The following is a 13,984-nucleotide window of genomic DNA, read 5'->3' on the forward strand; positions in this document are numbered from 1 at the left end:
AGATCTCTCTTTCTCTGGCTGTACACGAGAGTGGCATTGGCACATCATATGCTGCATTAGGCATAGCTTCTGCTTGAAACAAATGCTGAGCCCTTGGATCCTTTCTGAGATTTTCCATCTCTTGTATAGCAGTGCGCACCATCTGCTCAAATTCTTACTGAGTTTGCTGCACACTTCTTTGTCTTGGATGTACATCCCTATCTTGTGAATCCCACTGGATAGGTGATTGAGCCATTTTCTTACAACTCATCTAAGATCTGCAAGTTTCTCACACATACTGTGTATGCAACTGATGCACGCTGTCTTTGCTTTTCAAAGGGAAAAATTACCTCAACAAGAGATGTCTTGCATTCACAATCTATGGCAGTACTAGGAAGTTCATTCAATAATATTATTGCTAACTGCTGACTGCAACAACTGATCTCGTATCTCCTTGATCCTCGTGATGTGACCCGTCACTGGATCTCCATCACTAAGCTGTAGATTGAGCAGTTGGGGATAAAGACTGACCACACGGGTCATACTCTGGGCCTTGAACTCGTCTTGAAGGATCTCCCATGCCTCCACCGCGGTTGTTTTTGTGTGGACTTTGGACTAATCATATTACGCTATCCATTATGGTCATCTCAATGATAATCAGGAGCTTGTGCATCCTCCTCCTCCGATTCGGACATCCCTAGGTCTTTAGCATCATCATCATCTATAAAGATCTTATTCGTGACAATGGAGCTTCCAAATGGAGGCTTCTCCAAGCGATCACAATTCTCCACAATTTCCTTGCTATGAGCTGGGTCTTCACCTTGGGGTCTCTACGTCTATGGCTCACAACCCCTCCGCGTCATCTGTTCCTCGCTAATCCACTCTACTCTCATGTCAGTTTTCTCCTCCTCCTCTACTCCACTATACACTGGGGCCGACTCGAATTCATATAAGTCTGTTGTTCTCAGTCTCCTGTGGCACTGTCACCTCCCACAAAGTTGCCAAGGCATCAATAACTATGTCCCTTTTCTGGCTGCTGCAATCAATTTTGAGTAGACTTTTTTATTCTTCCTCTAAACCCTTTGTGTAATGATCTCTCAATGTCTTGACTCGAGACTTGAAGGAAAGTTGTATAAGACTTGGAGCGCTACTTTTGTTGTTTCGACATCTCTTCTCTATCAAGACATATTGCATCTACAAGAATTGATGAAAAATTGATCTCCACTCAGTTTTTGGGCAGTATGTACATGTTTTGTTGATGCACTTGATTGGTATCGGAGCGTGGTTTTGCATTTAGAGATTGATTTGTCTACACAATGGAGCCGTTCGTCACAAATTCAATGGGGAGAATTTTCCATCTTGGCAATGGGGAGTACGACTTCCATTCATGGAGAAAGGAATTTGGAGCGTGGTTTTTGGTATGGAGAATAAACTAGATAACAATCAAGGTAGTGAAAACCTAGAGTGTGGGGTGTTAGTATGCATGTGTCACAGGATGGGCCACTGAGATTAGGTCTATAGATGGACATATTAACCCCATTCTAATAGAGCCTACATTCCTTGGCCATGCTATCTATCTAGATAGGATGGTAGTAGTACTGCAAGTACTGCCTTCTTTAGATTATAAGAAATGGATTCATTCGAACACTCTTTAGGTCCACTATCTTATTCATTGAAGTTTGCCTTGGCTTAGCCTAGAACAAGATAAGGTGGGGTTTACGCCTTGTGATCGGAAGGTATGGTTGATGTCGGACTTCTTGGAGTTTAAGACCAAGGACCGTTGGATATTCAAGTTCATCCCCTATTGTAAGATTTTTCATGGGAATGGCATGGTCGCCCTGTTTTTGTCCCAAACCCAAACGAGCGCCAAACTTTCTAACATTCACCTAAGAAAACACTGGTCAGGCATATGGCAAGACGGGTAGACAATGGCTACCATGGAGAGCCCTTTCATTGTGTATGCGAATTGGAGCCGATGGAGATACGAGTTGTTGCTATTCACAGGCCACCAGATGGTTCCACGCACGAGGCATGTCTAGTTATCATTTCCCTCCATGTTTGTTAGTACTCCTTGGATGCACAACGTTTCAGCATTATACCTCTGATACTTCAGTTATTTCATTTATATCATTTGCACTTTAGGGGGGGGTGTACTAGACACCTCAACTTCTGGATAATGCCTCGGTGAAAATATTTGCAACATTGTCATTTGTAGGACATTAGATTAGGTTGATCTCTCTTGCATGTAATCTCTCTCATAGATAGTGAAAGTGTATCTCACTTATTTCTTGCTGCGATATCACTGACTGGTGGCAAGGATAGAAGTGGCTGATTGCAAACTTTTGATGAAGATCTCCCAACAATCACTTGACCCATACACACTCATCTATGGGTTGGTTCTTGCTGAACCAAGATATGTATGAGCTGCTTAAATCTTGCCTGGAGGCTGTGACGATTTTGTTGTCTGGGTTGTTCTCTCCTCATTTATCAACCTATGTTCTGTCCTGGCTAATTCAATTGGATATATTTCTGTGAATGGTAATTATAAAAGTAAAGTTTGCTTCATGGTGTTTTTGGAGGATGAGTTCAATGTTCCTGGATTCATCTAGATATAAGGGTTTTGCAGTTGAATTTTGGGATTAAGTGCTTTTTGTGTATGTATGGGGTTTTTCATGGTCATGACAGTATTGAAAGCAAGAGTATTTGTGCTGCTTGTTAACTCTGTTCCAGTGACAAATGGCATTGTTTTCTGCATTTATACAAGGATTAGCATTAAAAATTTCAGAGAAGGGGCACTGTCCAGCGGCCAACCAAAGGACAGACAGGCCGACCATGTTCAGTCTGCTGGCCGACCAGTTAGTCTGCTGGTAGTATTTGGTCATTAGAGGGGTCTCAGCATCAGATGACACATTACATACAAATCTCTGCCTTCTTTTCTCGTATCACGGGCACGGGCAGAAAAAACTCAGGAAACTTCTTCCCGTTGATTCAAGCTCACAATCATAGGCGATGGCATCCAGATTATCCTCCCAGCCTATCTCATGGATTGCATGCACACAAGATACGTAATTAATTCACTTCATGCCTATCCACAAGCCCACAAATCCCTAGATGGTTCCCTCTTGCCACATGTCATCATTTTAGACCTTTAGCTTGGTACACCATTTACCCCTCTCTTGGGGCACAATTAAAACATTTGCCCCTTGGCATTCTTACACATTTAGGTGCACCTAGGCCTGAGCACTTAGAACCACCTAGTCGATGCCAATTCACCCTCACCTAGGACCTTGGCAGTTACTTCCCTTGACCATTTAATTTACGCACATAAAATATTACAGAAGTCGGTCCTCTAAGGGAAATTGCCCACCGATCTTTCCGAGGTCATGCTATCTCGGCTAGAGCATAACATTCCTTCCCTCTTCAAGCATCAGTGTCCTCGATGATGAAATCCGGGAACACTCTCCGTAACTGGTATACGGATTCCTAGGTAGCTTTTGATAGAGGTAGACCATGCCATGCAACCAACACCGTGGGTATCTTCCGATTGCGCACTTGCATTGTTCCTCGGTCCAGGATTCCTGTTGGTTTGCATCTTGCATTATCCTCTATCTCCTGAAACAAAACAACACCTTCGATTAGTGAGTCACGTGTATGCAAAAATTTCTTTAAACGAGAAACATGAAACACTGGGTACACTTTACAACCTTGTGGCAATTCTAATTTATAGGCTACCTTGCCTATTCTTTTTAGAATTAACCATGGCCCACAATATCGAGGTGATAACTTGGCACACTCTCCTGCAGTCAAAGACTTAGAGTGCGAAGGAACTCTGAGAAAAACTTTTTCTCCTTACTTAAATTCTCTAGCGGATCGGTTTTCATCTGCATACGCCTTAGCTCTATCCATAGCTTGGTGGATGTTAGTTCTCGCAAGTGCTAGCATCTCCCGCATCTAAACCACAAAGTTCGCGGCACTAGGCACTTTCTGAGGTATTCAAACTATAGTTGGATTCGCTGGCCTATAACCATAGTTCAATTTAAACGGACTGAACTCCGTAGAGGAATGTTTTCTATCATTGTAGGCAAACTCTAACAATGGCAATCACTTGTCCCATGGATGTTGCCTCAATGACACATATGCTCTAAGCATATCCTCTAAAATTTGGTTGATTCTTTCCGTCTGACCATCCGTTTCTGGATGATCCCCACTACTCATTCCCAACTCAGTCCTTAGTGTCTAAAATACGACAGTCCAAAAATGATCGGTAAATTTGACATCTCTGTCTGACACTATGGATTTGGGTAATCCATGCAAACGAAATATATGCCTAATAAACAATTCCGCCACTTGCGGGGCACTAACAGATTCTCTAGTTGGAATGAAGTGAGCCATCTTGGTAAGACGATCAACCACCACAAGGATAGAATCATATCCACCTTGTGTCGTAGGCAGCCCTACAATAAAGTCCATGGAAATGCTCTCCCACTTACTTAGTGGTATCTCCAAGGGCTGTAAAAGTCAGGGTGGCTTCACCCGCTCTGCCTTACTTACCTGACACGGAAAACGTGTCACATATTCATGAATATGCTTTTTCATCTTTGGCCAAAAGAAATCTCGCTTCACGAGATCATATGTCTTCTCGACTCCTGGATGTCCCTCACATGGGCTATCATGGCATTGTCGAATGACTCTCTGCCTGAGATCATTCTGATTAGGTACTACTACCTTGCCATTTCTTATCAGCATACCATCCCTTATGGCATATCTTGCATAACTTTGGCCTTTTCTGGATGCGAGGTCATCCTTTTCGTGGGTTTTAATACATGAGCCTTAGACCAAAGGCTTTGGACGAACTCGTCCACCTTTTGAGTTTCTCTTATCTCGGTCATTAGAGCACTCTCTTACACCGTGAAACTCATGTTATGCATAATGCATGACAACGCATCAGCAACTTTATTATCTTTCCCTCTTCGGTACCGAATCGTGAAATTAAACTCCTGCATGAGTTCTACTCACCTAGCTTGGCGGCCTCTCAAGTCAGGTTGTTTACTAAAATGTTTCAGAGTATCATAATCAACATCCACATAAAACTTTGATCCATACAAATAATGTCTCCATGTTTTCAAAGCATGGACAACAGCATACAACTCTAATTTCATGAGTTGGCCAATTTCGTTGAGAGGGAGAAAGCTTCTTGCTTTCAAAGGCTACTGGCCTTCCCCTTGGAGGAGAACTGCTCCTACCGTAATGCCACTTGCATCGATTTCAAGGAAAAATGGTTTCTGGGGATCAACTATTTTTAATACCGGTCTTGAGACCACAGCTTGTTTTATGGTGTTAAAACTTTCCTGTTGATTCTGTCCCCATATAAAAGGTACTTTATCTGAGGTCAGATCAGTCAATGGCGATACTATTTCGGAATATCCTTTGATATGTCTTCGATAAAATTGGACAAATCCCAAGAATGATCGCAAAGCGGTCAAACTCTGAGGGATTGGCCAAGTCAGTATCGCAGCCACTTTCTTTGGATCCATTTCTACCCCCTCAGGAGTAATTATGAATCCTAAATATTCAAGTCTTACCATATACAGTATAGTTTTCTTTTTATTTACATAAAGACTGGCTTTCGTAAAAGTACTGAATACTATTCTTAAGTGTTCATGATGCTCAGTAATACTTTTACTGAATACTAGAATATCGTCAATAAAATGTACTACAAACTTTCCCATATATGGACGTAGTAAATCGTTCAGAAGCATGACGAATGTAGCTGGAGCATTGGTAAGTCCAAAGGGCATTATGAAAAACTCATAATGTCTAAACCTGCTTCTAAAAGCGGTTTTATGCACATCCTCGGCTCTAATACGGATCTGATGGTAGCCACACTTAACATCTATCTTACTGAAAATTACGGCGCCATTAAATCATCGATCCGAGCCATCGGATACTTGTGCTTAATAGTGATATTATTCAATGCTCTGTAATCTATACAGAGACGAAAAGTATCATCTTTCTTCTTCTTTAATATCACTGGCGAAGCAAAAGGTGAAAAACTGGTTTGAATCTACTCCAGCTTGAGGTATTCTTCCAGTTGTCTTCGCACCTCAGCTTCTTCTGTAAAGCTTAATCTATAGGGAGGTCTATTTACAGGTTCTGTCCCCGGGATAAGCTCAATTTTATACTTAACATTCCGCTCTGGAGGTAACCCATAAGGTAACTCATCCCTAAAACAATCAGAGTACTTCTCCGATATCTCTTTAGCCAACTCGACCATTTTCCCATCTTGGGTAGCCTCAGTGCTAGCCGATGCATCATCAATCGACTCTACCGATGCTATACACAGACACAGAAAGTCTTTCGGAGTCTTCCGAATTTCCATGGTTGAAATCAATGGTCCTCGAGGTAAATCCTTTTCACCTCGCAAAAGATATTCTACCTCGTTCATCTTGAACTGGTAAATATACTTTTTTCAATCAATGGCTGGATTTTTTCAAAAATGCCAAGCCATGCCTAGGGCTATATCTACGTGAGCAAGCCTGGTCAACTCAAAGTCCAGCTTCTCAACATAGTCCTGAAATCGAAGTTTCAACTGGGTAACCCTCTGGTGCCATACTTCAGTTGAACTTCCGTCCGCCATCCTAACCGTATAAGCATAGTCAGACGGACTAGTTTTCAACTTGAGTCTCTTAATAAGCTTCGAGTTAATTACATTGTGTGTTGACGCTGAGTCAAACAATACAATCACATCATGATTGGCTACTTGCCCTTTTATTTTAATCAACTCAAGCTCATCGAAAACCCTATACCCCGTTACTACGGGCTTTGAAAGGATGTTAACAGGTGCACCGCTTACTAACTTAGTAATAGACACACTTCGCAACACAGGTACTAACCTCTGAGAAGGTCCCGCCAATTGCATCTGCATATGTTCCGCATTGGGACTCTCCTGCATTTCCTCATCGCATTCAGATATTATCATATTGGCCGTGCGACGGTCTTTGTTTAGTGGACACTCTTTCCACTGATGTTGGTGAAGGCAGCCGAAGCACAATCCTTCTTTTCTAGCTTTTTCTTTTTGCTTAGGGGTCAACGAGGACTTTGACCAAGCCCGGGCTGCCATTGGAGTTACTTTTCTTTTCACCCCAACAGTGGTACTTGTCTTTGCTTGTCCCTCAACCGGCTTCACCTGCTTGGTTTGGCCGCTTGGCTGCGAGACACTTGCCTTTGAAGTCCATTTCCTATGAAATCCCCCTTTTTTCGGGTACTCATGCTGAGTCCCTGCCTGCACAAACCCACTAGGTCTGCCTCTGGCATCCTCATAGTTCAGGGCTACTGCAATTGATTCATCTAATGTAGTCACATATTTAGCCTGAACTTCCATTTTAATCCCGTCGTTCAGTCCATAGATATAGTCTTTCAACTGAACCGACATAGGGAGAGGGTCTGTTATTTTCATAACACATTCCTTGAACTTGTCAGTGTACTCTGCCACTGACAAATTCCTCTGGCGAAGGCTTCTGTAAGCATCCCAAGCTCGGGACTCTTCGTCAGGTGGAAGAAAGCGTTTCTTAAATTCAGCCTTAAACCCTTCCCAGGTGGTAGGGGCAACCAGATCTTTCTGTTGTTTTATTCACCACCTATCCGCTGCCTCAATAAACAGGTGAGTGGTCTCGCGGATTTTCTGTAGATCAGATTTGATTTCACAAATGGTGAAGGCTTCTTCTCACTTGTGTAACCAAACCTCGATCACATCAGAACTGCGCTCGGTCATCCCACCAGTGTACTTTTCCGGTCTATAATTGGCAATATTAGGTACCTTGACCTTCGCACATTGCGATGAGTGTATACTGGGCTCTGGCTCTATTGGAGCTTTGCCCTTTTCATTTCTAGATGGTCTAGCCGACAAGGTTTGCACCATCTCTCTAAGTTCATTTTGACCAGCGTTCATTTGAAGCTGCTGGTTCATGATCTGTTGTAAGGCATCTTCCAGCACAGAAATCCCACCCACTAGAGTAGGCGCTGTGTGGTGGGACACTCGTTGCGTAGATCGCGCTCTGGGTTCACCAGGATTAACCTTGGAATCTTGTCCCTCTGCCTCCATTCTTTCAAAAGGGAAAATAGATTTTTTTTTTTTTCACTTCTTTCTGCACGCCAAAACTCCAAAAGTATATCACACTTCAAATTTCCCTTTGCCGTACAGGAATAAATAGACTGCAAACTGAAAACTGAAAATTTGTATAGAAGGGAAAAAAAGATGCCCCCTGGAAGCTCCACGAAGTCTTGAGAGGATACTCCTATCCCTGGTATTCAGATCTTCAATAAAATAGTCGAACCAACTTCAAGAATGAAGATAGGTGTTTTGGTGTGCAGTAGTCTGGTTCAATATGAATTTCGTCTCTCAACTTCAGCTAAGAAATCCTGATTTATTTCCCTGGTCCTAAACTAGCTGCAGATCAGCGAGTGTTCAAGACTGCTTCACGCCTGTCTTCCGAGATTCCTACGTGAACCGTACGTCCCTATAATATCCCGGAGTCCTGGTCCCGAATTCCTTTGCGTGATACCAGGTATGAACCTGTAATGACGTCCAACAGCTGCGCCGTTCATCCACGCTACCCAGATAACCAGCAGCTTGGCTGTATCGTCGTCCTAAAGGTAACCACCCGTAATCCTTGCATGATGCCAACGGATGAGACAACTAAACCCGTGACCACCTAATAGCACGCGTTGCTCGCCGTCACATGCCCAATACACCCTGCACTCCCTTCATACGCAACTCGTATGAATCCCATCGTCCAGCCTGAGCTCTCTAATACCAAATGACACATTACATACAAATCTCTGCCTTCTTTTCTCGTATCATGGGCACGGGCAGAAAAAACTTAGGAAACTTCTTCCCGTCAATTCAAGCTCACAATCATAGGCGATGGCATCCAGATTATCCTCCCAGCCTATCTCATGGATTGCATGCACACAAGATACGTAATTCATTCACTTCATGCCTATCCACAAGCCCACAAATCCCTAGATGGTTCCCTCCTGCCACATGTCATCATTTTAGACCTTTAGCTTGGTACACCATTTACCCCTCTCTTGGGGCACAATTAAAACATTTGCCCCTTGGCATTCTTACACATGTAGGTGCACCTAGGCCTGAGCTCTCAGAACCACCTAGTCGATGCCAATTCACCCTCACCTAGGACCTTGGCAGTTACTTCCCTTGACCATTTAATTTATGCACATAAAATATTACGGTCCTCTAAGGGAAAATGCCCACCGATCTTTCCGAGGTCATGCTATCTCGGCTAGAGCATAACATTAGATCTCGCATCAGTTCATCAACAGCATTCGCATGAGTTGAATACTACACATCAATCATGAGTTAAGCAGATCTGCCCCTCACATCAGCATGCATAGAAGACAGCAGCAGCTTAAAGATCTTCGTTGTAGCAAGCATACACATGCAAACACACATATGTGCATATAAACACACTTTCTTTTTTGTAAGAAGAAATATTTTATTGTCGTGAAATAATTACATTCATAGTTACTTCCAAAGTGGAGTAACTACTACTCAACTGAAAATCTCAGTAAAGCTATATATACATCATGATCAATCAAATGAGTCTGAAAGCAATCATAGAACAATTGCCGTAGAGATCGTTTGAAAAAAACAAAAGATGGAAAAGTAGGATCACCAAAGACTCTATGATTTTTGTCCATCCATAGAGTCCACAGTGCCCAGTAGTGCACCCAAACAAAAAATAAATCAAAACCCTGTCTAGCTGGATGAAAACCAAATAACCACAAGAACTTGCCAAAAGTAACAGTAGGAAATCTCGCTTGAAGCCCTTGTCGGATGAGAGCGAGGAAATCACAAGTGTGTGGACAGTGCCAAAAGATGTGAAGCACAGATTCAACAGAATGTAGACATCTTTGGCAAACAGTCGGAGCAATATGTCTATGCGCGAGTAAGTGCCCAGATGGAAAAATGCCAGGTAGGACTCGCCAAAGGAAAAGCTGTTGCCGAAGAGAGACTTTATAATGCCAAAGGAGACGCAATCGCTTTCTCCACCACTTTAGTGGGCGATCCATATGCCAAACAGAATTTGCTTTGTCAGAAATCCAAGGCGAAGTAATAACACTTTATACAGAGAAGGCGCTGCATATAAACACACACACACACACACACACACACACACACACGTAGATGGGTTTTGGTATGGTTGGCACACTCCCCATTCTGTCCTTTCTAGGTAGTTCCTTTTTGTGTCTTCATGTATCTTCTACAAAGAAACTCCACGGGTCTTTAGAAACTCAGTATAGCTGCTTATGCTTGGGCATTGATGACGACATAAGTGTTGCTTTGCTTGCTAAGTATGTCTTCCTTTTGTTTTTCATAAAAGTTTTTGTTTACCTCTTTTTTCTTCTCTTTCATTTTCCCTTTTATTTTCAGTGTAAATTTTTGGTCTTTAGAACAACAAAAAATCTAAATTTGTATGATTGGACTTATTCTAGTCTTATGCAGGTATATCTTCTACAAAGAAACACTGTTTGATAGACACCTTGGATGTTTGATTTAGAAAACATGAACTGATTCCAATTTTCCTTTATTTGATTTGCATGTTCATATTGTTTCATTCTCTATGCCTACATCCAAAAGTGTACCTTTATTGGTTATTGGGATGTTGTCTTGTAAACTACTCGGTGCTTTCTATCAATTAAGACAATGGATTTTGCAGAGGCGTTTGAATGAAATGATTGCGAGTTGCCAAACACATATACTTGAACTTAAGAGTTTGCAATTAAGCTGGAATTAAGACTTATACAGCTTAAACACAAAGTGACATCATTGGCAATTGCAATATGATTGAGGGGCCAACACGGCCCCTCCCCCCTTATCCAGGCTCACTTTATTCTTGAAAATGGAGATACAAGACTAAGCTGATGAACTCAGTGAAAACCTAGGACCTAGATACAAGACTCAAGAGCATATGTGCAAGGTAGACAAAAAAAAGGAGGACTCCAAGCTCAGGTTTCAACTCTTGGCTTGCCCAATCCACAAGGAAGAAGCCTGCAACAATCACCACTTAATCCAACATTAGAGGCAAGCACTAGTTTCTAGAAAGATAGTAGAAACAACATGAAATAGTACTGTAAATGAGATAAACTTGACAATATAGGCTCCCTTTGTGACTTGACCCTTTTGTAGATGGAGTCCTTGATGCCTTTGAAGCTACCTTGGGTGAGGAGAGTGTGGAAATGGGGCTGGAATGAGAACAGCTTTAAAAAACAGCCTGTAGGCTAGAAAGAGAAAGCCTTTATGGAGTGATAGCTGTAGAGAGAGAGTGCCAATGCTGATCCCAAGGGAGGGGATGTAAGAGAGGAGCTGCTACTGTTCCAGAGGTGCACAGAAAGGCAGATTTCTGCAAGGGGAATGGGTTGGAACAGTAGAGAGAGAAATTCTGCAGTAGAGAGGGAAAGACTGCAGCAGGAGAGAGAAAAGGGCTGTGGCTGCTCCAGGCTAGGAGAAGGAGAGAGGATGATGCTGCTGTTCCAGAAGAGCTGAGAGGGGGCAGATTTCTGGAGAGGTGGGGCTGGAACTGTAGAGAGAGAGTGTGCTGCTGTAGAGAGAGAAAGTGCTGCTGAGGTGAGAGAATGGCCTGGGGAGAAGCTGGCTGCACCCAAGGAGCTGGAGAGGTTCTGCTGCATCAACCAAAAGGAGGGAGAAGAAAAGTGACGAATTTTTCATGTAGGGAATGAAGGGGAGAGGCCTTCTTTTATAGGCTCAGCCCCCTTCCAGGCTTAGAGTGGAAGGTGGACACTTGTCCCAGATTTTTGGTGGGCTGCAGTCCCAAAGAGGACAGCCCACAACCTGCCCCAAATCTACCAGATTTGGGGCCAGACACTTGGCATGCATGCCCTGCCACTTGCCATGCATGCTGCCACATGTGTGGGACAGGTGGACTGACCTGCCAGCTCAGATTCCATGTGGCAGTCTGCCACGTGTCACTCCCAAAAACCCTAAAATTTCAAAGTTGTCAGAATTCAATTCTGATCGCATCCACGGGTTCCTAACAGCTTGGACTATCTATTGACGTATTCTAAGGTCATATTTGAGCCATACTGAGCTCATTTGTTTGTCGTCTTATCTTGTATCTCCATTACTCTTGGCATGCAGCTAGGCCCACACCCAAAGCTCAGGGAACATTCTCTTGCATGGTTCCTAGGTCAGTATGCAATCTGTGCATTTGATTGGTCCCATGTTTGGGTACTCAGGTGGGGTGTGGTTTCCAGATGTCCCTCTCAAGGAGAGGCCATTACTCTTATGGGTCACTAATGCCCATAACCCCAAGCAAGGGGGGCCACCCTCAAATGCTAGACCTAGTCCCCATTGTTCGTAACTGAGTAGTAGGAAAACATTTCATTTGTTAATAAGCATACTATTGAAAAACAAAAAGAAATAGTACCGAGCAAGTGGATTTTCAGGTGTTGCAGGTAATAAATGATGTCTCAGTCCGATTGAGACTTCTAGAGCATTGGAAGATCCACGATGTCTTCCACGTAAGCTTGGTGAAACCCTTCATTGGGGAACCACCTCAAGAGCTCACACTGGAGGATGCACCTGAAGTAGAGGACACTGAGATCTTGTTGATCCCAGAGCAAATTATTCTGCATAACTTCACTACGGGATGTTGAGGCACGACTCGCAAGATGTACCTTTTGAAGTTCAGAGGGCTCTCATCCACCGATGCCCAATGGGTGGACAGAGCTACATTTCAGGAGTGTTCTGAAATCGTGGATGCTTATGAGGAAGCGCTTCAGTTGAGGACAACCGAATGAAAGACGGAGGGAATGTCATCCTGCTTCAACATGTATCCACTTGCTTGGTTTGTTTTTCAATAGTATGCTTATTAAGAAATGAAATGTTTTCCTATTGTTCAGTTACGAACAATGGGGACTAGGTCTAGCATTTGAGGGTGGACCCCCTTGCTTGGGGTTATGGGCATTAGTGACCCACAAGAGTAATGGCCTCTCTTTGAGAGGACATCTGGAAACCACACCCCACCTGAGTACCCAAACATGGGACCAATCAAATGCACATATTGCATACTGACCTAGGAACCATTCAAGAGAATGTTCCCTGAGCTTTGGGTGTGGGCCTGGCTGCATGCCAAGAGTAATGGAGATACAAGATAAGATGACAAACAAATGAGCTCAGTATGGCTCAAATATGACCTTAGAGTACGTCAATAGATAGTCCAAGCTGTTAGGAACCCGTGGGTGCGATCAGAATTGAATTCTGACAACTTTGAAATTTTAGGGTTTTTGGGAGTGACACGTAGCAGACTGCCACATGGAATCTGAGCTGGCAGGTCAGTCCACCTGTCCCACACATGTGGCAGCATGCATGGCAAGTGGCAGGGCATGCATGCCAAGTGTCTGGCCCCCAAATCTGGTAGATTTGGGGCAGGTTGTGGGCTGTCCTCTTTGGGACTGCAGCCCACCAAAAATCTGGGACAAGTGTCCACCTTCCACTCTAAGCCTGGAAGGGGGCTGAGCCTATAAAAGAAGGCCTATCCCCTTCATTCCCTACATGAAAAATTCGTCACTTTTCTTCTCCCTTCTTTTGGTTGATGCAGCAGAACCTCTCCAGCTCCTTGGGTGCAGCCAGCTTCTCCCCAGGCCATTCTCTCACCTCAGCAGCACTTTCTCTCTCTACAGAAGCACACACTCTCTCTACAGTTCCAGCCCCACCTCTCCAGAAATCTGCCCCCTCTCAGCTCTTCTGGAACAGCAGCATCATCCTCTCTCCTTCTCCTAGCCTGGAACAGCCACAGCCCTTTTCTCTCTCCTGCTGCAGTCTTTCCCTCTCTACTGCAGAATTTCTCTCTCTACTGTTCCAACCCGTTCCCCTTGCAGAAATCTGCCTTTCTGTGCACCTCTGGAACAGTAGCAGCTCCTCTCTTACATCCCCTCCCTTGGGATCAGCATTGGCACTCTCTCT

At 43.6% G+C, this 13,984-nt stretch overlaps 1 protein-coding gene across 2 annotated transcripts in view; it reads left to right on the top strand.

Moving 5' to 3' along the window:
- Positions 1–13,984, top strand: part of LOC147893818 (ARM repeat superfamily protein) — an 89,761-nt gene that overhangs the window by 38,972 nt on the left and 36,805 nt on the right. The window lies entirely within an intron of this gene.

Source organism: Dipteris shenzhenensis, chromosome 15 (genome assembly GCF_047967505.1).
Source record: "Dipteris shenzhenensis isolate YYH24624 ecotype China chromosome 15, Dip_SZ_1.0, whole genome shotgun sequence".
Classification (NCBI taxonomy): Eukaryota; Viridiplantae; Streptophyta; class Polypodiopsida; order Gleicheniales; family Dipteridaceae; genus Dipteris; species Dipteris shenzhenensis.